The sequence below is a fragment of the Pristiophorus japonicus genome, unplaced genomic scaffold, assembly GCF_044704955.1.
Source record: "Pristiophorus japonicus isolate sPriJap1 unplaced genomic scaffold, sPriJap1.hap1 HAP1_SCAFFOLD_190, whole genome shotgun sequence".
NCBI lineage: Eukaryota > Metazoa > Chordata > Chondrichthyes > Pristiophoridae > Pristiophorus > Pristiophorus japonicus.
Genome location: NW_027251590.1, coordinates 675,048 through 700,209, shown reverse-complemented (window position 1 = coordinate 700,209; position 25,162 = coordinate 675,048). Strand labels below are relative to the sequence as shown.

The following is a 25,162-nucleotide window of genomic DNA, read 5'->3' as shown; positions in this document are numbered from 1 at the left end:
GCTCTCCCTGACCACTCTCCATTTCACCACCTTAGACAGATGCTCCCAGACTGTCACCATTTCAGGGAACCATACAGCACAGGAGACCAATCGGCCCATCGAGCCTGTCCGACTCACTGAAAGAGCCGCTCCCTGCACCTACCCCAAAACACCGGAACATTTCCCCTTTGAAACATTCATCGTTTTGAAAGTTATTATTGATGAACTTTTCAAAGTGTGGAGCCCAGAATGGGGCCCAAGCCTCAATATGTGAGGTGTAACTAGTGACTGATAAAGGTTGACCATAATCAGCTTGTTGTTGTACTCTATACTGCTATTAATCCTGGAACAGATTGATCAGCTGACCCCGCCCCTCACAGGTTTGTGGTCACCTTTAAATTGGACCATTTGCTTCAGAAAGTCTCCCATTTTTCTTGCTTCCAGAATACATTGAGTGTGGGTGTCCCTGGGAGCCTGAGGCCCTGTCCCCGCGGGCGGCCCAAAGCCGGGCCCAGCCTCTGGCCTGTTACTGGGCCCTGGGCCCTGGGCCCTACACCAGGGGTTTATGAAGCTCACCAGCCCCACTCGCGGCTCCAATTCCTGCCCCGCGCCGACAACCCACCGTCTCGTGTCCCACATCATCCGGGCCCCACCGACTGTCGCCGCCGCCGCTCCGGGCTCAGCCCCGCCCCTCGCACACTCCGATTGGTTGGAGGACCGACCGCCCGCTCGGTCCTCCAGCCCCGCCCCCGCTCTTCCTATTGGCCCGGAGCCGCCGTCAATCACCCGGGCAGTGTGAGCTGAGCATGCGCGGTGGGCCGGCTGTGTCTGAGGCAGCGGCTGAGAGATGGGCGGAGGGAGCGGGTTAATAAACCCCGGGGGGACGCGGGCTTCACACACACCGAGTGCGGGCCCAGGCCCCGCCCGCCCGAGACACCACACTCCGCATTACCCGCTTCACACACACCCGCTGTGGGCCTCAGGCCCCGAACAACAACCTGCGGCTCCGGCCTTTCCCCGAGCGGGGCCCCCGGGGGGGCAGCTGCGGGGCTTTCTCCCGGTGACAGGCCCCCGGCAACGGCCGCTCTGTCCCGGGGTGGGCGCTGGGTGCGGGGGGGAGGCGCTCTGCTGCGTGCGTGGGAAGGTTTTCAGTGATCCGTCCAACCTGCGAGCACACCAGTGGGTTCACACCGATGAGAGATCCTGTAAGTGTTCTGACTGAGGGAAGAGCTTCAGCAGACACAGGAACCTAGCACGCTGCAGTTAGGCCCTTGGTCTGCTCCCTGTGTTCAGAATGATTCACTCTGTTATCCACCCTGCTGAGACACCAGTGAGCTCACACTGATGAGAGACCTTTTAAATGTTCTGACTGGGAAGAACTAGAAAAGCTCCAATAACCTGCTGAGACACCAGCGAGTTCACACTGTTCTGTAGTGCAGGGCCCTGCAGATCGCTGGGGCACCATGACTGAGGAACAGATTAATGTTTTATAAATTTTGTGCTGATGTTTAATTTTTCAAACTGTTGTGCTCGCTGACGTACAATTCTCCCAGTTAAGCAATGCCTCGATTTCAAAATTCTCATCCTTCTTTTCAGATACCTCCATGGCCTCGCCCCTCCCTATCTCTGTAATCTCCCCCAGCCCTACAACCCATGAGATATCTGCACTCCTCTAAATTCTGCCGTCTTGAGCATCCCTGATGATGATCACTCAACCTTCTGTTGCTTCGGCCCGAAGCTCTAAAACTTGCTCCCTAAACCTCTCCGCCGCTCATTCCTCCTCTAAGACGGACCTTAAAACCTATGTCTTTGTCACCTGTCCTAATATCTGCTTATGTGGCTTGGGGTCAAGTTTTTGTCTTAAAATACTCTCTGAAATTTTTTGGGATGTTTTACACATTAAAGGCGTTATATAAATACAAGTTTTTGTTGTTGCTGATTCCCTTGATTTGACCTTTCATGGTATTACATAGAATGTACAGCACAGAAACAGGACATTTGGCCAAACTGGTTCATGTCGGGATTTAAACTTCACACGACCCTCCTCCCACCCCATCAACATATCCTCCTATTCCTCTACAGTGAGGAGTTACATAGTCACTGGTTGCCTTCTAGTGCCTGTCCAAAGGGCTAATGTGTGAGGGTATGCAGTGATTGTTGGCAGCCTATTCAACTGTGGGAGCATCACAGTCCAAGAAATGCCCCTTTGCAGACTTGGCCTTTGCTGCTGGGGTGAGTGGACAGTGATCAGTAGCAGGAGCCCAGGGCACTGAGGTTAACTGCAGTCTCCCCCACTGCAGCCCAGGCTGGGATCAGCTGACAAACCCCACAGTAAGCAGCTGGAATATACAACCTCTCCTGGTCTGCACTGGGGGTCAAGGGTCAGCACAGAATGTCATCATCCTTGACCCCCAGCCTCCCTCACTCAGGAGAACCAAGTTGCATTGACGGCATGACGTCTGCACGTTTCATGACGCCAACACGTTCCAGCGCGTGTCACCCTCGGCAGCCCGCCCACTGTTCCCGCGATCTCGCTCCCCATTGGTCGGAAGCTCCTGTCAATCAGGCCGTGGGAGCGGGTGACGCGTCCCTCAACCTCGCGCCGCCCAGCGGCCGGAGGCGGAGAGAAGATTCCGGAGCGGGGGAGGAGGGAGCGGCGGCGGCGGCGGCGGCGGGGCGCAGGGGAGCCCTGGAACCGGTAGGGAGGCTTTCTAAACACCCGGGGTAGGCCTCAGGCCCCGAACAACAACCTGCGGCTCCGGCGTTTGCCCCGAGCCGGGCCCCCGGGGGCAGCTGCGGGGCTTTCTCCCGGTGACAGGCCCCCGGCAACGGCCGCCATCTTGGGGCAGGATCTGCTGGGGACAGTGACGTCACGGGGCTGCAGGGCGCTGATTGGTTGGTGAGTCGGACAGGCTTTGTCCCTCCGCGGGCTGACAAACTGTCCATTGCTGCAATCACAACTTGTATTTATATAGCGCCTACAACGGAGCAACACGTCCCAAGGGCTTCACAGCAGCGTTACAGGCACAACACATACATTTAACACCCAGACACAAAAGGAGCAATTGAGGCAAGTGACCAAAAGCTGGTTTAAAGAGGCAGGTTTTAAGGAGCATCTTAAAGGAGGAAAGAGAGGGAGAGGTTTAGGGAGGGAGTTCCCGAGCTTGGGGCCCAGGCAGCTGAGGGCACGGCCACCGCTGGTGGAGCGATTATAATGAGGGATGTTCAAGACGGCAGAATTTGAGGAGCGCAGACGTCTCGTCGGGTTGTGAGGCTGAAAAAGAGGGATTTTTAAACGGTGAGAATTTTGAAATCGAGGCATTGTTTAACCGGGAGCCAATGTAGGTCAGCGAGCACAGGGGTGGTGGGTGATCGTGACTAGGTGCGAGTTAGGGCATGGGGTGTCGAGTTTTGGATGACCTCAAGTTTATGTTGTGTAGAATGTGTGAGGCCAGGAGTGAGTTGGAGTAGTCAAGTCTCGAGGTAACAAAAGCATGGGTGAGGGTTTCAGCAGCAGAAGAGCTGAAGCAGGGGCTGAAGCGAGCAATGTTACGGAGGTGGAAAAAGGCAGTTTTAGTTACGCCGCGAATATGTGGCTCAACTCATTTCAGGGTCAAATATGACACCTAGGTTGTGAACAGTCTTGTTCACTCTCAGATTGATGCCAGGGAGAGGGATGGAGTCAGTGGTTAGGATCGGTCTTCCCAATATTTGCAGAAAATTTCTGCTCATCCAGCACTGTATGTTGGACAAACAATCTAATTTATAACTAGTTAATTAGTAACTAAACTAGATAAAATAATTAAGTAATAAAACTAAAATATTAAAAAATAATGAATTAACTAATCAAATAAAACAGAAAAAGCTGGAGATCTCAGCGGGTCAGGCAGCATCTGGAGAGAAGCCGAGCCAATGTTTCGGGTCTGTGACCCTCAGGACTGGCAAAAGTTTTAAATGTAACAGAATGTTAAGGAAGTGCTGGGGCCTGAAAGGGGGAGGGGAGGGAAGAACAAAAGGGAATATCTGTGATCGGGTGGGAGGCAGAAGAGATTTAAGAGACAAAAGCGATGATGGGCCAAACTGATACAGTAATGACACAAGTTAGGAAACAAAAGATGAGTCTAGATAGGGTGTGGATGCCTGAATAATTACCAGCTGCCATGGGAAACTGGGAGAAGTTTGTAAAAAATAAAGGGAGGAAAGGGAACAAAATATGGGCAGAGATTATGGTCTGAAATTGTTGAACTCGATGTTGAGTCCAGAGGCTGTAAAATGCCTAAACGAAAGATGAGGTGCTGTTCCTCGAGCTTGTGTTGAGCTGCATTGGAACAGTGCAGGAGACCGAGGATGGAGAGGTCAGAGTGGGAGTAGAGAATTAAAGTGACAGGCGACCGGAAGCTCAGGGTCACACTTGTGGACTGAACGGAGGTGTTCAGCAAAACTGTCACCCAGTCTGCATTTGGTCTCCCCCAATATAGAGACCACATCATGAGCAGCGAATACAGTATACTAAATTGAAAGAAGTACAAGTAAATCGCTGTTTCACCTGGAAGGAATGTTTGGGGCCCTGGATAGTGGGAAGGGAGGAGGTAAAAGGGCAGGTGTTGCATCTCCTGCGCTTGCACGGGAAGGTGCCGTGGGAAAGGAAGGGAAGGGGTTGCTGGGGGTCACTGAGGGAGCGGTCCCTTTGGAATGCTGGGAGGGGAAGATGTGATTGGTCATGGGATCACGCTGGAGGTGGTGGAAATGGCGGAGGCTGATCCATTGAATGTGGAGGCTGGTGGGGTGAAAGGTGAGGACAAGGGGAACCCTATGGTGACTCTGAGAGGGAGGGGAAGGGGTGAGAACAGAAGTGTGGGAAATAGAACGGACACTGTCGAGGGTCATGTTAACCGTGGCAGAGGGGAATCTTCGGATGAGGAAAAAGGAAGACATTTCAGAGGCACTAGTGTGGAAGGTGGCATCGTCTAAGGATAAGGGATAAGCCATTTAGGACTGAGATGAGGAGAAACTTCTTCACCCAGAGAGTGGTGAACCTGTGGAATTCTCTACCACAGGAAGTAGTTGAGGCCAATTCACTAAATATATTCAAAAAGGAGTTAGATGTAGTCCTTACTACTAGGGGGATCAAGGGGTATGGTGAGAAAGCAGGAATGGGGTACTGAAGTTGCATGTTCAGCCATGAACTCATTGAATGGCGGTGCAGGCTCGAAGGGCCGAATGGCCTGCTCCTGCACCTATTTTCTATGTTTCTATTGGGACTGGTTGGGCCTCTGCTCGAGGAAGAAACGGAGCGCCCTCAGGCCTTCCTGGTGTGGGATGGAAGTGTAGAGGGATTGGACATCCATGGTGAAAAGGAGACGGTTCGGGCCAGGAAACTGTTAAAGTGGCGGAAGGCCTCGGAAGAGTCGCGGATGTAGGTGGGAAGAGACTGGACAAGGGGAGAAGAAATAGAATCAAGATAGGAAGAAATAAGTTTTGCGGGGCAAGAACAGGCTGAAACGATGGGTCTACCGGGGCAGTCCTGTTTGTGGATCTTGGGAAGGAGGTAGAAGTGGGCTGTGTGGTGTTGGGGAACTATGAGATTGGTGACTGGAAGGAAGATCTCCAGAGGAGATGAGGTCAGTGATGTTCTGGGAAATGATGGCTTGAGGTTTGGTGGTGGGGTCATGGTCCAGGGGGAGGTAGGAGGAGGTGTTAGAGAGTTGGCGATGAGCCTCTGCAAGGTCGAGATCGGTTCTCCAAACAACAACAGCGCTACCCTTGTCAGCAGGTTTAATGACAATGTAGGGGTTGGATCTGAGAGAGTGGAGTGCTGCAAGTTCAGAGGGAGGAAGATTGAAGGGAGTGAGGGGAGCAGTGAGATGGCCAATGTCCCATCGGCAGTTTGCAATGAAGAGATCTAGAGAGTGCAAGAGGCCAGACTAGAGTGAGAATTCTGTAAACGGGAGAAAGGGTCAGCTGTGCGAGGTAAAGACTCTTGGTTGAAGAAGGCGGCGGAAAAAGAGCTCAGCATCGTAGCGAGCTCGAAATTCATCAAGATGGGGGTGTAAGATGAAGCTCAGGGCTTTGTTGAGGACTGATCGTTCAGGGTCAGAGAGGGGAAAGTCAGAGGGGATGGTGATTGGAAGAAGGGATGGGATCAGAGGGAAGAGAAGGGGAAGAAGGTTCCGAAGGGACGTTGTGTCCAAGAGTTGTTGAAGAAAGGTGGTTAGATGGACATGGCAGGGCAGGTGGTTTGCCGTAACTGCAGCATGTGGGAGTTTGTGGAGAGCATGGCGATCCCGAGCGCCCACGTCTGTTGTAAGTGTCTGCAGCTCGAGGAACTTTGGCTCAGAGTTGTTGAGCTGGAGGACGAGATGCAGACATTGCGGGGCATCAGGGAGGCGGAGAGTTTGTCAATGGTCAGGGACAGGAGGCAGGTATGGGGACCCAGGGTGTAGTGTTGGGGGAGCCTCAGCCCTTGACATTGTCCAACAGGTATGAAGTACTTGCTGCCTGTATGCATGAGGAAAAGGACGGCAGGGAGGATGTGCAAACTAACCACAGCACCGTTGTGTTGCCTGCCCGGTGCCAGGGTTAAGGATATCTCCTCGTGGCTGGAGAAGAACTTGAAATGGGAGGGGGAGGATCCAGTTGTCCACGTAGGAACCAATGACGTGGGTAGAACCAGAAATTAGGTTTATAAGAACATAAGAAATGGGAGCAGGAGTAGGCCATTTGGTCCCTTGAGCCTGCTCCGCCATTTAATAAGACCATAGCTGATCTCATCGTGGACTCAGCTCCACTTCCCTGCCCACTCCCCATAACCCTTTATTCCCTTATCGCTCAAAAATCTGTCTATCTCCACCATAAACATATTCAATGACCCAGCTGCCACAGCTCTCTGGGGCAGAGAATTCCACAGATTTGCAACCCTCTGAGCGAAGAAATTCCTCCTCATCTCAGTTTTAAATGGGCAGCCCCTTATTCTGAGACTATGCCCCCTAGTTTTAGTTTCCCCAATGAGTTCTGCAGATGACGTTTGAGGAGCGAGGATCCAAATTAAGAAGCAGAACCTGAAAGGTAATAATCTCTGCATTGTTACCTGAGCCACGAGCAAATTGACATAGGGACAAACATATAAGAGGTTTAAGAGCGTGGATCAAAGAGTGGTGTGGGAGGAAGGGATTTCAGTTCATGGGACACTGGCACTAGTACTAGGGAAAGAGGGAACTGTTCCGTTGGGATGGGCTCCAGTGTCCTGGCGAACCGAATAACTAGGGCAGTAGACAGGGCTTTAAACTAATGAAGGGGCGGGGTGGGAGGTTTCAGGAACGAGTAAATTTAAAAGCAGCAAGAGAAATGTCAAGTCTCTAGAGCAGAGTTTTGGGTAAAAATAAGCAGAGTGGGTCAGGAAGGGACAGAGAAATTAACAAAGGTAATAAGGCTTCAGTGACTAAGGCGACATCAGGAAACACTAGAAATAAGTTAAATCTAAAGGCACCATATCTTTTGCGCAAAGCAGTTTTTATTTGTTCATGGGATGTGGGCGTCGCTGGCAAGGCCGGCATTTATTGCCCATCCCTAATTGCCCTTGAGAAGGTGGTGGTGAGCCGTCTCTTTGAACCGCTGCATAGATAAATTTAATAAGTTTGATCTAGTAGCCATTAAGGAGACGTGGTTGGGAACTAAATATTCCAGGATACTTAACGTTTAGAAGAGATAGGCAAAAGGGAAAAGGAGGAGGGGTAGCCCTTATAATAAAGGATGGGATAAAGACAGCAGAGAGAAAGGATCTTAGATCAGAAAATCAAGAAATAGGATCAGTTTGTGTGGAGCTAAGAAACAGCAAGGGGCAGAAAACATGGGTGGGAGTTGTTTATCAGGCCCCCCAAACAGTAGTTGTAAAGTACGGCAGAGTATAAATCATTAATCTACATATAGACTGGGCAAACCAAATTTGCAGTAATTGTGTCTACATGTCCACAGACCCCTGAAGGTGGCCGGCCAGGTAGATAAGGTGGTTAAGAAGGCATACGGAATGCTCGCCTTTATTAGCCGAGGCCTAGAATATAAGAGTGGGGGGGGGGGGGGTTATGGTTAAAACACTGCATAAAACACTGGTTAGGCCACAGCTAGAGTACTGCGTGCAGTTCTGGTCACTGCATTTAGGAAGGACGTGATTACAGACGAGTACAGAGGAGAGAGTACAGAGGAGATTTACGAGGATGTTGCTGGGAGTGGAGAATTTTAGCTATGAGGACAGATTAGATAGGCTGGGTTTGTTTTCCTTGGAACAAAGAGGCTGAGGGGAGAACTCAATTGAGGTGTATAAAATTATGAGAGGCCGAGATATAGTGGATAGAAAGGACCTATTTCCCTTAGCAGAGGGGTCAACAACCAGGGGGCATAAATTTAAAGTAAATGGTCGAAGGTTTCGAGGGGATTTGAGGGGAAATTTCTTTATGCAGTGGGTTGTAGGTATCTGGAACTCACTGCCTGAAAGGGTGGTAGAGGCAGAAACCCTCACCACATTTAAAAAGTACTTGGATGTGCACTTGAAGTGCCGTATCCTGCAGGGTTACGGACCTCGAACTGGAAAGTGGGATTAGGTTGGATCGCCTCTTGTTGGCCGGCGCAGACACGATGGGCCGAATGGCCTCCTTCTGTGCTGTAAACTTCGATGATTCTATTTAAGAAAGGAGGGAGAGAGAAAATGGGGAACTACAGACCAGTTAGCCTGACATCAGTAGCAGGCGAAATGCTAGAATCTATTCATCATTATCATAGGCGGTCCCTCGAACGAGGATGACTTGATTCCACAAGAGTTCACAGATGTTTCAATGAAGGACCTGATGTTCCAGTCCTGAACTCCAATTGAGGGGCTGGAAGATGCCTGTGTATGGATGTTTTTAACGTGTGGTGACCGTTGCACATCAGCCACCACACGGCCTTTATCCAGTGGCAAGGGTTGAACCAGGACAACAGGGGACCTGCTCTGCAATCTATTATTAAGGATGTGGTAACAGGGCATTTAGACAATAATAAGATTGGGCAGAGTCAACATGGATTTATGAAAGGGAAATCATGTTTGACACATCTGGGTTTTTTTTGAGGATGTAACTAGCAGAATAGATAAGGGAGAACCAGTGGATGGGGTGTATTTGGATTTTCTGAAGGCATTTGATAAGGTGCCACACAAAGAGGTTAGTGAACAAAATTAGGGCTCATGGGATCAGGGGTAAAATACTAGCATGGATTGAGGATTGGTTAACGGAGAGAAAACAGAGGATAGGAATAAACGGGTCATTTTCGGGTTGGCAGGCTGTAAATAGTGGGGTGCCACAAGAATCGGTGCTTGGCCCCAGCTATTCACAATCTATATCAATGATTGGGATGAAACGGGATGAAACATAGAAACATAGAAAATAGGTGCAGGAGTAGGCCATTCTACCCTTCGAGCCTGCACCGCCATTCAATAAGATCATGGCTGATCATTCCTTCAGTACCCCTTTCCTGCTTTCTCTCCATACCTCTTGATCCCCTTAACCGTAAGAGCCATATCTAACTCGCTCTTGTATATATCCAATGAACTGGCATCAACAACTCTGCGGCAGGGAATTCCACAGGTTAACAACTCTCTCAGTGAAGAGGTTTCTCCTCATCTCAGTCCTAAATGGCTACCCCTTATCCTAAGACTATGTCCCCTAGTTCTGGACTTCCCCAACATCGGGAACATTCTTCCCACATCTAACCTGTCCAGTCCTGTCAGAATTTTATATGTTTCTCTGAGATCCCGTCTCATCCTTCTAAACTCCAGTGAATACAGGCCGAGTTGATCCAGTCTCTCCTCATATGACAGCCCAGCCATCCCTGGAATCAGTCTGGTGAACCTTCGCTGCACTCCCTCAATAGCAAGAACGTCTTTCCTCAGACTAGGCGACCAAAACTGAACACAATATTCCAGGTGAGGCCTCACCAAGGCCCTGTACAACTGAAGAAAGACCTCCCTGCTCTGATATTCAAATCCCCTAGCTATGAAGGCCAACATACCATTTGCCTTCTTCACCGCCTGCTGTACCTGCATGCCCACTTTCAGCGACTGATGAACCATGACACCCAGGTCTCGTTGCACCTCCCCTTTTCCTAATCTGCCGCCATTCAGATAATATTCTGCCTTCGTGTTTTTGCCCCCAAAATGGATAACCTTACATTTATCCACATTATACTGCATCTGCCATGTATTTGCCCACTCACCTAATCTGTCCAAGTCACCCTGCAGCCTCCTAGCGTCCTCCTCACAGTTCACACTGCCACCCAGTTTAGAGTCATCCGCAAACTTGGAGATATTATACTCAATTCCTTCATCTAAATCATTAATGTATATTGTAAATAGCTGGGGTACCAGCACTGAGCCCTGCGGCACCCCACTAGTCACTGCCTGCCATTCTGAAAAGGACCCGTTTATCCCGACTCTCTGCTTCCTGCCTGCCAACCAGTTCTCTATCCATGCCAGTACATTACCCCCAGTACCATGCGCTTTGATTTTGTCCTCCAATCTCTTGTGCGGGACCTTGTGAAAAGCTTTTTGAAAGTCCAAATACACCACATCCACTGGTTCTCCCTTGTCCACTCTGCCAGTTACATTCTCACAAAATTCCAGAAGATTAGTCAAGCATGATTTCCCTTTCATAAATCCATGCTGACCTGGTCCGATCCTGTCACTGCTTTCCAAATGTGCTGCTATTTCATCCTTAATGATTGATTCCAACATTTTCCCCACTACTGATGTCAGGCTAACCGGTCTATAATTACCCGTTTTCTCTCCCCGCTTTTAAAAAAAATTGGTGTTACATTAGCTACCCTCCAGTCCATAGGAACTGATCCAGAGTCGATAGACTGTTGGAAAATGATCACCAATGCATCCACTATTTCTAGGGCCACTTCCTTAAGTACTCTTGGATGCAGACTATCAGGCCCCGGGGATTTATCGGCCTTGAATCCCATCAATTTCCCGCCCAATAAGGATATCTTTCAGTTCCTCCTTCTCACTAGACCCAATGTCCCCTAGTACATTCGGAAGGTTATTTGTATCTTCCTTCGTGAAGACAGAACCAAAGTATTTTTTCAGTTGGTCTGCCATTTCTTTGTTCCCCATTATAAATTCACCTGAATCTGACTGCAAGGGACCTACGTTTGCCTTTACTAATCTTTTTCTCTTCACATATTTATAGAAGCTTTTGCAGTCAGTTTTTATGTTCCCTGCAAGCTTCCTCTCATACTGTATTTTCCCCCTCTTAATTAAACCCTTTGTCCTCCTCTGTTGAATTCTAAATTTCTCCCAGTCCTCAGGTTTTTTGCTTTTTCTAGCCAATTTATATGCCTTTCCTTGGCTTTAACACTATCCTTAATTTCCCTTGTTAGCCACGGTTGAGCCACCGTCCCAGTTTTATTTTTACTCCAGACAGGGATATACAATTGCTGAAGTTCATCCATGTGATCTTTAAATGTTTGCCACTGCTTATCCACCGTCAACCCCTTAAGCATCCTCTGGCAGTCTAATTCTAGCCAATTCATGCCTCATACCGTCGAAGTTACCTTTCCTTAAGTTCAGGACCCTAGTTTCCAAATTAACTTTGTCACTCTCCACCTTAATAAGGAACTCCACCATATTATTATGGTCACTTTTCCCCAAGGGGCCTCGCACAACAAGATTGTTAATTAGTCCCTTCTCATTGCACACCACTCAGTCGAGGATGGCCAGCTCCCTGGTTGGTTCCTCGACATATTGGTCTAGAAAACCATCCCTAACACATTCCAGGAAATCCTCCTCCACCACATTGCTACCAGTTAGGTTAGCCCAATCAACAATCAATATGTAGATTAAAGTTGCCCATGATTACTGCTGTACCTTTATTGCACACATCCCTTATTTCTTGTTTGATGCTGTCCCCAACCTCATTACTACTATTTGATGGTCTATACACAACACCCACTAGCGTTTTCTGCCCTTTTGGAATTCCGCAGCTCCACCCATACCGATTCCACATCATCCACGCTAATGTCCCTCCTCACTATTGCATTGATTTCCTCTTTAACCAGCAACGCCACCCCGCCTCCTTTTCCTTTCTGTTTATCCTTCCTAAATGCTGAATACCCTTGGATGTTGAGATCCCAGCCTTGGTCACCCTAGAGCCATGTCTCCGTGATGCCAATCACACCGTATCCGTTAAATGCTATCTGCGCAGTTAATTCATCCACTTTATTCCGAATACTTCTCGCATTGAGGCACAGAGCCTTCAGGCTTGTCTTTTTAACACACTTTGCCCTTTTAGAATTTTGCTGTAATATGGCCCTTTTTGCTTTTTGCCTTGGGTTTCTCTGCCCTCCACTTTTACTATTCTCCTTTCTATCTTTTGCTTCTGCCCCCATTCTATTTCCCTCTGTCTCCCTGCATAGGTTCCCATCCCCCTGCCGTATTAGTTTAACTCCTCCCCAACAGCACTAGCAAACCCTCCCCCTAGGACATTGGTTCCGGTCTTGCCCAGGTGCAGACCGTCTGGTTTGTACTGGTCCCACCTCCCCCAGACCCTCCCCAGGAATTTGAATCCCTCCCTTCTGCACCATTCCTCAAGCCACGTATTCATCTGAGCTATCCTGCGATTCATAAGAAGATACATAAGAACATAAGAATTAGGAACAGGAGTAGGCCATCTAGCCCCTCGAGCCTGCTCCGCCATTTAACAAGATCATGGCTGATCTGGCCGTGGACTCAGCTCCACTTACCCGCCTGCTCCCCGTAACCCTTAATTCCCTTATTGGTTAAAAATCTATCTATCTGTGACTTGAATACATTCAATGAGCTAGCCTCAACTGCTTCCTTGGGCAGAGAATTCCATAGATTCGCAAACCTCTGGGAGAAGAAATTTCTTCTCAACTCGGTTTTAAATTGGCTCCCCCGTATTTTGAGGCTGTGCCCCCTAGTTCTCGTCTCCCCAACCAGTGGAAACAACATCTCTGCCTCGATCTTGTCTATCCCTTTCATTATTTTAAATGTTTCTATAAGATCACCCCTCATCCTTCTGAACTCCAACGAGTAAAGACCCAGTCTACTCAATCTATCATCATAAGGTAACCCCCTCATCTCTGGAATCAGCCTAGTGAATCATCTCTGTACCCCCTCCAAAGCTAGTATATCCTTCCTTAAGTAAGGTGACCAAAACTGCACGCAGTACTCCAGGTGCAGCCTCACCAATACCCTATACAGTTGCAGCAGGACCTCCCTGCTTTTGTACTCCATCCCTCTCGCAATGAAGGCCAACATTCCATTTGCCTTCCTGATTACCTGCTGCACCTGCAAACCAACTTTTGGGAGTTTCATGCACAAGGACTCCCAGGTCCCTCTGCACCACAGCATGTTGTAATTTCTCCCCATTCAAATAATATTCCCTTTTACTGTTTTTTTTTCACAAGGTGGATGACCTCACACTTTCCAACATTGTATTCCATCTGCCAAACCTTAGCCCATTCGCTTAACCTATCTAAATCTCTTTGCAGCCTCTCTGTGTCCTCTACATAACCCGCTTTCCCACTAATCTTTGTGTCATCTGCAAATTTTGTTACACTACACTCTGTCCCCTCTTCCAGGTCATCTATGTATATTGTAAACAGTTGTGGACCCAGCATCGATCCCTGTGGCACACCACTAACCACCGATTTCCAACCCGAAAAGGACCCATTTATCCTGACTCTCTGCTTTCTGTTAGCCAGCCAATTCTCTATCCATGCTAATACATTTCCGCTGACTCCGCGTACCTTTATCTTCTGCAGTAACCTTTTGTGTGACACCTTATCGAATGCCTTTTGGAAATCTAAATACACCACATCCATCGGTACACCTCTACACACCATGCTCGTTATCTCCTCAAAGAATTCCAGTAAATTAGTTAAACATGATTTCCCTTTCATGAATCCATGTTGCGTCTGCTTGATTGCACTATTCCTATCTAGATGTCCCGCTATTTCTTCCTTAATGATAGTTTCAAGCATTTTCCCCACTACAGATGTTAAACTAACCGGCCTATAGTTACCTGCCTTTTGTCTGCCCCCTTTTTTAAACAGAGGCGTTACATTAGCTGCTTTCCAATCCGCTGGTACCTCCCCAGAGTCCAGAGAATTTTGGTCGATTATAACGAATGCATCTACTATAACTTCCGCCATCTCTTTTAATACCCTGGGATGCATTTCATCAGGACCAGGGGACTTGTCTACCTTGAGTCCCATTAGCCTGTCCAGCACTACCCCCGTAGTGATAGTGATTGTCTCAAGGTCCTTCCTTCCCACATTCCTGTGACCAGCAATTTTTGGCATGGTTTTTGTGTCTTCCACTGTGAAGACCGAAGCAAAATAATTATTTAAAGTCTCAGCCATTTCCACATTTCCCATTATTAAATCCCCCTTCTCATGTTCTAAGAGACCAACATTTATTTTAGTCACTCTCTTCCATTTTCTATATCGGTAAAAGCTTTTACTATCTGTTTTTATGTTTTGCGCAAGTTTACCTTCGTAATCTATCTTTCCTTTCTTTATTGCTTTCTCAGTCATTCTTTGCTGCTGTTTAAAATTTTCCCAATCTTCTATTTTCCCACTAACCTTGGCCACCTTATACGCATTGGTTTTTAATTTGATACTCTCTTTTATTTCCTTGGTTATCCATGGCTGGTTATCCCTTCTCTTACCGCCCTTCTTTTTCAATGGAATATATTTTTGTTGAGCACTATGAAAGAGCTCCTTAAAAGTCCTCCACTGTTCTTCAATTGTGCCCCCGTTTAGTCCATGTTTCCAGTCTACTTTAGCCAATTCTGCCCTCATCCCACTGTAGTCCCCTTTGTTTAAGCATACTACGCTCGTTTGAGACACTACTTCCTCACCCTCAATCTGTATTACAAATTCAACCATTCTGTGATCACTCATTCCCAGAGGATCTTTTACTAGGAGATCGTTTATTATTCATGTCTCATTACATAGGACCAGATCTAAGATAGCTTGCTCTCTTGTAGGTTCTGTAACATACTGTTCTAAGAAACAATCCCGTATGCATTCTATGAATTCCTTCTCCAGGCTACCCCGTGCGATTTGATTTGACCAATCGATATGTAGGTTAAAATCTTCCATGATTACTGCTGTTCCTTTTTCACATGCCTCCATTATTCCCTTGATTATTGTCCGCCCCACCGTGAAGTTATTATTTGGGGGCCTATAGACTACGCCCACCCGTGACTTTTTCCCCTTACTATCTCTAATCTCCATCCACAATGATTCAACATTTTGTTCATTAGAGCCAATATCGTCTCTCACAACTGCCCTGATATCATCCTTTATTAACAGAGCTACCCCACCTCCTTTCCCTTCTTGCCTATCTTTCCGAATCGACAGATACCCCTGTATGTTTAATTCCCAGTCTTGGCCACCCTGCAACCACGTTTCTGTAATGGCCACCAAATCATACCCATTTGTAATGATTTGTGCCGTCAACTCATTTACTTTATTTCGAATGCTGCGTGCATTTAGGTAGAGTGTTTTAATACTAGTTTTTAAACCATCATTTTTAGTTTTGACCCCTCCTGCAGCCCCTATATATTCAGTGGCCCTTTTTGTATTTTGTCTTGGGTTTCTCTGCCCTCCACTTTTACTCATCTCCTTTCTGTCTTTTGCTTTTGTCTCCTTTTTGTTTCCCTCTGTCTCCCTGCATTGGTTCCCATCCCCCTGCCATATTAGTTTAACTCCTCCCCAACAGCACTAGCAAACACTCCCCCGAGGACATTGGTTCCAGTCCTGCCCAGATGCAGAACGTCCGGTTTGTACTGGTCCCACCTCCCCCAGAACCGGTTCCAATGCTCCAGAAATTTGAATCCCTCCCTGCTGCACCACTGCTCAAGCCACGTATTCATCTGAGCTATCCTGCGATTCCTACTCTGACTAGCACGTGGCACTGGTAGTGTAAATTCCCGGATTCTTTTACTTCAATCTGGTTCAGTAAAATTACTGAGTCGAATACCTCTTGTGCTTTTGAACAAAGCAGTCTTTATTATACTGGCCAGTAAGACCTATCAGACAGAAGATATACCCTCTGGATAGAGCGTACACACTCCCTACGGATAGGTGAAGTTACATCGTAAAGCGTTAACAGTTATACAGTTTTGAAATCAGATAACAAAATACAAATGGATTGACAGTCTAACTCAGCCACTCATTAGTCAATCTATATGAGATGTTCTTCTTGAAAGCTCAAGCATTGCCTCTAAATGTTCCAATCTAGTGGTGTGACTATTAGCTGAGACCTTGCAATTCTGCAGATTTATTTCATGTTACAATTAGATGTTATTGGCAGGATTAGTGACTTGAAACCTTGAGAAAGACTGTTAGCTATGCTGATGTTGCACTATTTGCAATCTGACATTCTCCCAGCTATTCTTCCATGGCTTATACATTTTCATATATCCCGTTTACTTTACTGTCCTTAATTCCATATATTCCGTTCAGATATCCACAGTAGCAATCCCGAGATTACTACTTTTGAGGTCCTACTTTTTAATTTAGCTCCTAGCTCCTTAAATTTGTCTCGTAGGACCTCATCCCTTTTTTTTAACCTATATCGTTGGTACCAATGTGTACCACAACAACTGGCTGTTCACCCTCCCTTTTCAGAATGTCCTGCACCCGCTCCGAGACATCCTTGACCCTTGCATCAGGGAGGCAACATACCATCCTGGAGTCTCGGTTGTGGCCGCAGAAACGCCTATCTATTCCCCTTACAATCGAATCCCCTATCACTATTGCTCTCCCACTCTTTTTCCTTCCCTCCTGTGCAGCAGAGCCAGCCACAGTGCCATGAACTTGGCTGCTGCTGCCCTCCCCTAATGAGTCATCCCCCTCAACAGTACTCAAAACTGTGTATCTGTTTTGCAGGGGGATGACCGCAGGGGAACCCCTGCACTACCTTCCTTGCACTGCTCTTCCTGCTGGTCTTCCATTCCCTCGCTGGCTGTGGATCCTTCACCTGCGGTAAGACCAACTCACTACACGTGCTACTCACGTCATTCTCAGCATCATGGATGCTCCAGAGTGAATTCACCCTCAGCTCCAATTCCGCAACGCGGTCTGTCAGGAGCTGGAGGTGGATACACTTCCCGAACACATAGTCGTCAGGGACACCGGAAGTGTCCCTGAGTTCCCACATGGTACAGGAGGAGCATATCACGTGACCGAGCTCTCCTGCCATGACTTAACCCTTAGATACACTTAAATTGGCAACAACAATGCTAAAGTTTACTCACTGTTATAGAAGAGAAAAAGGAAAAACGACTCACCAATCATCAACCAATCACTTACCCCCTTGGCTGTGACGTCACCTTTCTATTTCTTTCTGCTTTTTTGCCTTTTCCCTGTAGCTGTACAAGCCTCTCCTCGCACCTCCTCGACGCTACTCCCGACTCAGCCTACTCTGACTAGCATGTGGCACTGGTAGCAATCCTGAGATGACTACATTTGAGGTCCTACTTTTTAATTTAACTCCTAGCTCCCTAAATTCGTCCCGTAGGACCTCATCCCGTTTTTTACCTATATCGTTGGTACCTATACACACCACGGCAACTGGCTGTTCACCTTCCCTTTTCAAAATGTCCTGCACCAGCTCCGAGACATCCTTTACCCTTGCACCAGGGAGGCAACATACCATCTGGAGTCTCGGTTGCGGTCGCAGAAACGTCTGTCTATTCCCCTTACAATTGAACCCTCTATCACTATCGCTCTCCCACTCTTTTTCCTGCCCTCCTGTGCAGCAGAGCCAGCCACAGTGCCATGAACTTGGCTGCTGCTGCTCTCCCCTGATGAGTCATCCCCAACAGTACCCAAAGCAGTGTATCTGTTTTGCAGGGGGATGTCCGCAGGGGACCCCTGCACTATCTTGCTTGCACTGCTCTTCCTGCTGGTCTTCCATTCCCTATCTGGCTGTGGACCCTTTACCTGTGGTACGACCAACTCACTAAATGTGCTATTCACGTCATTCTCAGCATCGTGGATGCTCCAGAGTGATTCCACTCGCAGCTCCGCAAGGCAGTCCGTCAGGAGCTTCAGGCGGATACATTTCCCGTACACGTAGTCGTCAGGGACACCGGAAGCGTCCCTGACTTTCCACATAGTACAGGAGGAGCTCTCCTGCCATGACTTAATCCTTAGATACACTTAAATTGGCAACAACAATATTAAAAAGTTACCTACTGATATAAAAAGAAGAGGTGTTATAAAAATGAAGGGACCAAATGTAACACAGGTTGAACCTCTCCAGTCCGGCACCCTCGGAGCCTGACCGGTGCCGGACCAGAGAATTTTCCGGACCACAGGAGATTACTCAGACCCCAGACTTAAAAATCCCATTGTCAGCAAAGTTTCCAGACAGGTTTCTGCTCCATTCACGGAATCCAGGTCAGAGTCCAGTTGACACGAGATGCCATGCAGCTGTTACACACGCTGTGTCCCTGGGGGACACACACACACACACGCTGTGTCCTGTGTCCCGGGGGGGGGGCATGCTGTGTCCTGTGTCCCGGGAGGGTGGGGGGGGGGGCATGCTGTGTCCTGTGTCCCCGGGGGGGGGGCACGCTGCGTCCTGGGGGTGAGGGGGAGAGGGGGAGCACGCTGTGTCCCGGGGGTGGGGGGGAGAGAGGGGGTGCATGCTGTGTCCTGTGTCCCGGGGGGTGGGCACGCTGTGTCCCGAGGCGGGGGGGGAGGGGGAGCACGCTGCGTCCTGGGCCAAGCTGTTGCCCCCTCCCCGGTCGGATCGGTGCGGAGAGGGAGCCAGGCGTGCGGCAGTCAGCCGAGGCACAGAAGCTGGGCCCGAAATGCTGCGCAATGACTCGGCCGCGTTCTGTGCAGATGCTGTGCAGTAACCCACTGCGCAGCATTTCGGGCCCAGCTTCGGCTTCAGTCGGCTGCCGCGCTCCTCGCTCCCTCTCCAACCCGACTGGGAGGGACAGGGGTGTGCCAGAGGACAAGCGGCCAGCCCCAGGACGCAGTGCGCTGTCCCGGCCTCGGAGGGAGTACCGGAGGTGGCGGGGAGAGGAGGAGCAGCCAGCCCCAGGACGCAGCGGGGTCGCGACCCTTCGCCGGGAATGATGCCGGACCAGGGAGGTTGCCGGACCAGGGAGGTTCATCCTGAATATCCAAGTTTGCTGATGACACAAAGCTCGGTGGGAATATAAGTTGTGGGGAGGATACAAAGAGACTTCAAGGGGTTTTCGACAGTCTATAATTGAATGGGTAAGAACATGGCAACTGGAATATAATGTGGAGAAATGTGAAGTTATCCACTTTGGTAGGAAAAATAGAAAAGCAGAGTATTTTTTAAATGATTAGAGATTGGAAATCACTGGAAGTTAACATGCAGGTACAGCAAGAAATTAAGAAAGCAAATGTATTTCGGCCTTTATTACAAGAGGATTTGAGGATAAGAATAAATATGTCTTTCTGCAGTTATATAGGGCCCTGGTGAGACCGCAGCGGGAGTATTGTGTACAGTTTTGGTCTCCTTACCTAAGAAAGGATATATTTGCCATAGAGGGAGTGCAATGAAGATTCACCAGGCTGAATTCCTGGGATGGGGGGGGAATGGTCCTATGAGGAGAGATTGAGCTGATTGGGCCTATATTCTCGAGAGTGTAGCAGAATGAGAGGTGATCTTGTTGAAACATATAAAATTCTTAGGGCTTGACAGGGTAGATGCAGGGAGGATGTTTCCCCTGACTGGGGAGTCTAGAACCAGGGGTCACAGTCTCAGAATAAGGGGTCGGCCATTTAGGACTGAGATGAGGAGAGACTTCTTCACTTAGAGGGCAATGAATCTTGGAATTCTCTACCCGAGAGAGCTGTAGAAGCTCAGTTGTTGAGTATATTCAAGGTAGAGATCGCTAGATTTTTGTATATTCGGGAAATCGAGGATATGGTGGTAGTGCAAGCAAGTGGGATTGTGGGAAAAGATCAGCCATGATCTTATTGATGGAGCAGGCTCAAGGAGCCAAATGGCCTACTCCTGCTGCTATTTCTTATATTCTTTATTTCTGTAAGACAGGAGGAGACTAATTGATATCCTGTTACCCACTGCTCCATTTTAGAAACATAGAAAATAGGTGCAGGAGTAGGCCATTCGGCCCTTCGAGCCTGCACCGCCATTCGATAAGATCATGGCTGATCATTCCCTTAGTACCCCTTTCCTGCTTTCTCTCCATACCCCTTGATCCCCTTAGCCGTAAGGACCATATCTAACTCCCTCTTGAATATATCCAATGAACTGGCATCAACAACTCTCTGCGGCAGGGAATTCCACCGGTTAACAACTCTCTGAGTGAAGAAGTTTCTCCTCATCTCAGTCCTAAATGGCCTACCCCTTATTCTAAGACTGTGTCCCCTGGTTCTGGATTTCCCCACATCGGGAACATTCTTCCCGCATCTAACCTGTCCCGTCCCGTCAGAATCTTGTATGTTTCTATGAGATCCCCACTCATCCTTCTAAACTCCAATGTATAAAGGACCAGTTGATCCAGTCTCTCCTCATATGACAGTCCAGCCATCCTGGGAATCAGTCTGGTGAACCTTCGCTGCACTCCCTCAATAGCAAGAACGTCCTTCCTCAGATTAGGAGTCCAAAACTGAACACAATATTCCAGGTGGGGCCTCGCCAAGGCCCTGTACAATTGCAGTAAGACCTCCCTGCTCCTATACTCAAATCCCCTAGCTATGAAGGCCAACATACCATTTGCCTTCTTCATCGCCTGCTGTACCTGTATGCCAACTTTCAATGACTGATGAAGCATGACACCCAGGTCTCGTTGCAACTCCCCTTTTCCTAATCTGCCGCCATTCAGAAAATATTCTGTCTTTGTGTTTTTGCCCCCAAAGTGGATAACCTAACATTTATCCACATTATACTGCATCTGCCATGCATTTGCCCACTCACCTAACCTGACTCTCTGCTTCCTGTCTGCCAACCAGTTCTCTATCCACGTCAGTATATTACCCCCAATACCATGTGCTTTAATTTTGCACACTAACCTTTTGAAAGTCCAAATACACCACATCCACTGGTTCTCCCTTGTCCACTCGACCAGTTACATCCTCAAAAAATTCTAGAAGATTTGTCAAGCATTATTTCCCTTTCATAAATCCATGCTGACTTGGACTGATCCTGTCACTGCTTTGCAAATGCACTACTCTTTCATCCTTAATAATTGATTCCAACATTTTCTCCACTACTAATGTCAGGCTAATCAGTCTATAATTACCCGCTTTCTCGCTCCCTTTTTTAAAAAAAAAAGTGGTGTTACATTAGCTACCCTCCAGTCCATAGGAACTGATCCCGAGTTGAGAGATTGTTGGAAAATGATCACCAATGCATCCACTATTTCTAGGGCCACTTCCTTAAGTACTCTGGGATGCAGACCATCAGGCCCCGGGGATTTATCAGCCTTCAACCCCATCAATTTCCCTAGCACAATTTCGCGCCTAATAAGGATATCCTTCAGTTCCTCCTTCTCACTGAGACCCTCGGTCCCCTAGTACCTCCGGAAGGTTATTTGTGTCTTCCTTCGTGAAGACAGAACCAAAGTATTTGTTCAATTGGTCTGCCATTTCTTTGTTCGCCATTATAAATTCACCTGAATCTGACTGCAAGGGACCTACGTTTGTCTTCACTAATCTTTTTCTCTTCACATATCTGTAGAAGCTTTTACAGTCAGTTTTTATGTTCCCGGCAAGCTCCATCTCATACTCTATTTTCCCCCTCTTAATTAAACCCTTTGTCCTCCTCTGCTGAATTCTAAATTTCTCCCAGTCCTCAGGTTTGCTGCTTTTTCTGGCCAATTTATATGCCTCTTCCTTGGATTTAACACTATCCTTAATTTCCCTTGTTAGCCACGGTTGAGCTACCTTCCCCGTTTTATTTTTATTCCAGACAGGGATGTACAATTGCTGAAGTTCATCCATGTGATCTTTAAATGTTTGCCATTGCCTATCCAATGTCAACCCTTTAAGTATCATTTGCCAGTCTATTCTAGCCAATTCACGTCTCATACCATTGAAGTTCAGGACCCTGGTTTCCTGAATTAACTGTGTCACTCTCCATCCTAATAAAGAATTCTACCATGTTATGGTCACTCGTCCCCAAGGGATCTTGCACAACAAGATTGCTAATTAGTCCTTTCTCATTAAACATCACCCAGTCTAGGATGGCCAGCTCCCTGGTTGGTTCCTCGACATATTGGTCTAGAAAACCATCCCTAATACACTCCAGGAAATCCTCCTCCACCGCATTGCTACCAGTTTGGTTAGCCCAGTCAATATGTGGATTAAAGTCACCCATAATAACTGCTGTACCTTTATTGCATGCATCCCTAATTTCTTGTTTGATGCTGTCCCCAACCTTGCTACTACTGTTTGGTGGTCTGTACACAACTCTCACCAGCATTTTCTGCCCCTTGATATTGCACAGCTCCACCCATACCGATTCCACATCATCCAAGCTAGTGTCCTTTCTTATTATTGCATTAATTTCCTCTTTAACCAGCAATGCCACCCCGCCTCCTTTTCCTTTCTGTCTATCCTTCCTAAATGTTGAATACCCCTGGGTGTTGAGTTTCCAGCCTTGGTCACCCTAGAGCCATGTCTCCGTGTTGCCAATTACATCATACCCGTTAACTGCTGTCTGCGCAGTTAATCCGTCCACCTTATTTCGTATACTCCTCGCATTGAGATACAGAGCCTTCAGGCTTGTCTTTCTAACACACTTTGCCCCTTTAGAAGTTTGGTGCAATGTGGCCCTTTTTGCTTTTTGCCTTAGGTTTCTCTGCCCTCCACTTTTACTTTTCTTCTTTCTATCTTTTGCTTCTGCCCCTATTCTACTTCCCTCTGTCTCCCTGCACAGGTTCCCATCCCCCTGCCATATTAGTTTAACTTCTCCCGAACAGCACTAGCAAACACTCCCCGTAGGACATTGGTTCCGGTCCTGCCCAGGTGCAGACTGTCCTGTTTGTACTGGTCCCACCTCCCCCAGAACCGGTTCCAATGTCCCAGGAATTTGAATCCCTCCCTGCTGCACCACTGCTCAAGCCACGTATTCTTCTGAGCTATCCTGCGATTCCTACTCTGACTGGCACGTGGCACTGGTAGCAATCCCGAGATTACTACGTTTGAGCTCCTACTTTTTAATTTAGCTCCTAGCTCCCTAAATTCATCTTGTAGGACCTCATCCCATTTTTTACCTGTATCGTTGGTACTTATATGACAACTGGCTGTTCACCCTCCCTTTTCAGAATGCCCTGCACCCGCTCCGAGGCATCCTTGACCCTTGCACCAGGGAGGCAACATACCATCCTGGAAAACATAGAAAACATAGAAAATTTGTGCAGGAGTAGGCCTTTCAGCCCTTCGAGCCTGCAGCGCCATTCAATATGATCACGGCTGTTCATTCCCTCAGCACCCCTTTCCAGCTTTCTCTCCATACCCCTTGATCCCTTTAGCCGTAAGGGCCATATCTAACTCCCTCTTGAATATGTCCAATGAACTGGGATCAACAACTCTCTGCGGCAGGGGATTCCACAAGTTAACAACTTTCTGAGTGAAGAAGTTTCTCCTCATCGCAGTCCTAAATGGCCTACCCCTTATCCTAAGACTATGTTCCCTGGTTCTGGAGTTCCCCAACATTGGGAACATTCTTCCCGCATCTAACCTGTCCAGTCATAGATACGTAGAAAATAGGTGCAAGAGTAGGCGATTTGGTCCCTTCGAGCCTGCACCGCCATTCAATGAGTTCATGGCTGAACATGCAACTTCAGTACCCCATTCCTGCTTTCTCGCCATACCCCTTGATCCCCCGAGTAGTAAGGACTTCATCTAACTCCTTTTTGAATATATTTAGTGAATTGGCCTCAACAACTTTCTGTGGTAGAGAATTCCACAGGTTCACCACTCTCTGGGTGAAGAAGTTTCTCATCATCTCGGTCCTAAATGGCTTACCCCTTATCCTCGCCCCCACCGATCTCGCCCTGTCCCATTGAACACACACTCTAACTCTCCCCCCGATCACACCCTGTCCCATTTAACACACACTCTAACCCCCGCCCCCCCCCACCCCATTCTCACCCTGTCCCATTTAACACACACTCTAACCCCCCCCCCGATCACACCCTGTCCCATTTAACACACACTCTAACCCCCCCACGATCACACCCTGTCCCATTTAACACACACTCTAACCCCCCCCCGATCACACCCTGTCCCATTTAACACACACTGTAACCACCCCCCCCCCCCGATCACACCCTGTCCCATTTAACACACACTCTAACCCCCCCCCCTCCCCCCCGATCACACCCTGTCCCATTTAACACACACTGTAACCCCCCCCACCCCATTATCACCCTGTTCCATTTAACACACACTCTAACCCCTCCCCCCGATCACACCCTGTCCCATTTAACACACCCTCTAACCCCCCCCCCGATCACACCCTGTCCCATTGAACACACACTCTAACCCCTCCCCCGATCACACCCTGTCCCATTTAACACACCCTCTAACCCCCCCCCCCCCCCGATCACACCCTGTCCCATTTAACACACCCTCTAACCACTCCCCCCGATCACACCCTGTCCCATTTAACACACCCTCTAACCCCCCCCCCCCCGATCACACCCTGTCCCATTTAACACACCCTCTAACCCCCCCCCCCCCGATCACACCCTGTCCCATTTAACACACCCTCTAACCCCTCCCCCCGATCACACCCTGTCCCATTGAACACACACTCTAACCCCTCCCCCCGATCACACCCTGTCCCATTGAACACACCCTCTAACCCCCCCCCCCCCGATCACACCCTGTCCCATTTAACACACCCTCTAACCCCCCCCCCCCGATCACACCCTGTCCCATTTAACACACCCTCTAACCCCTCCCCCCGATCATACCCTGTCCCATTTAACACACCCTCTAACCCCTCCCCCCGATCACACCCTGTCCCATTTAACACACCCTCTAACCCCTCCCCCCGATCACACCCTGTCCCATTTAACACACACTCTAACCCCCCCCCCCCCGATCACACCCTGTCCCATTTAACACACCCTCTAACCCCCCCCCCCGATCACACCCT

The 25,162-nt window shown here is 48.5% G+C and overlaps 1 pseudogene; it reads left to right on the top strand.

Annotated features, from left to right (window-relative positions):
* The first annotated feature begins 2,431 nt into the window (after window positions 1-2,431).
* Window positions 2,432-25,162, top strand: part of LOC139243876 (zinc finger protein 239-like) — a 32,850-nt pseudogene continuing 10,119 nt past the window's right edge.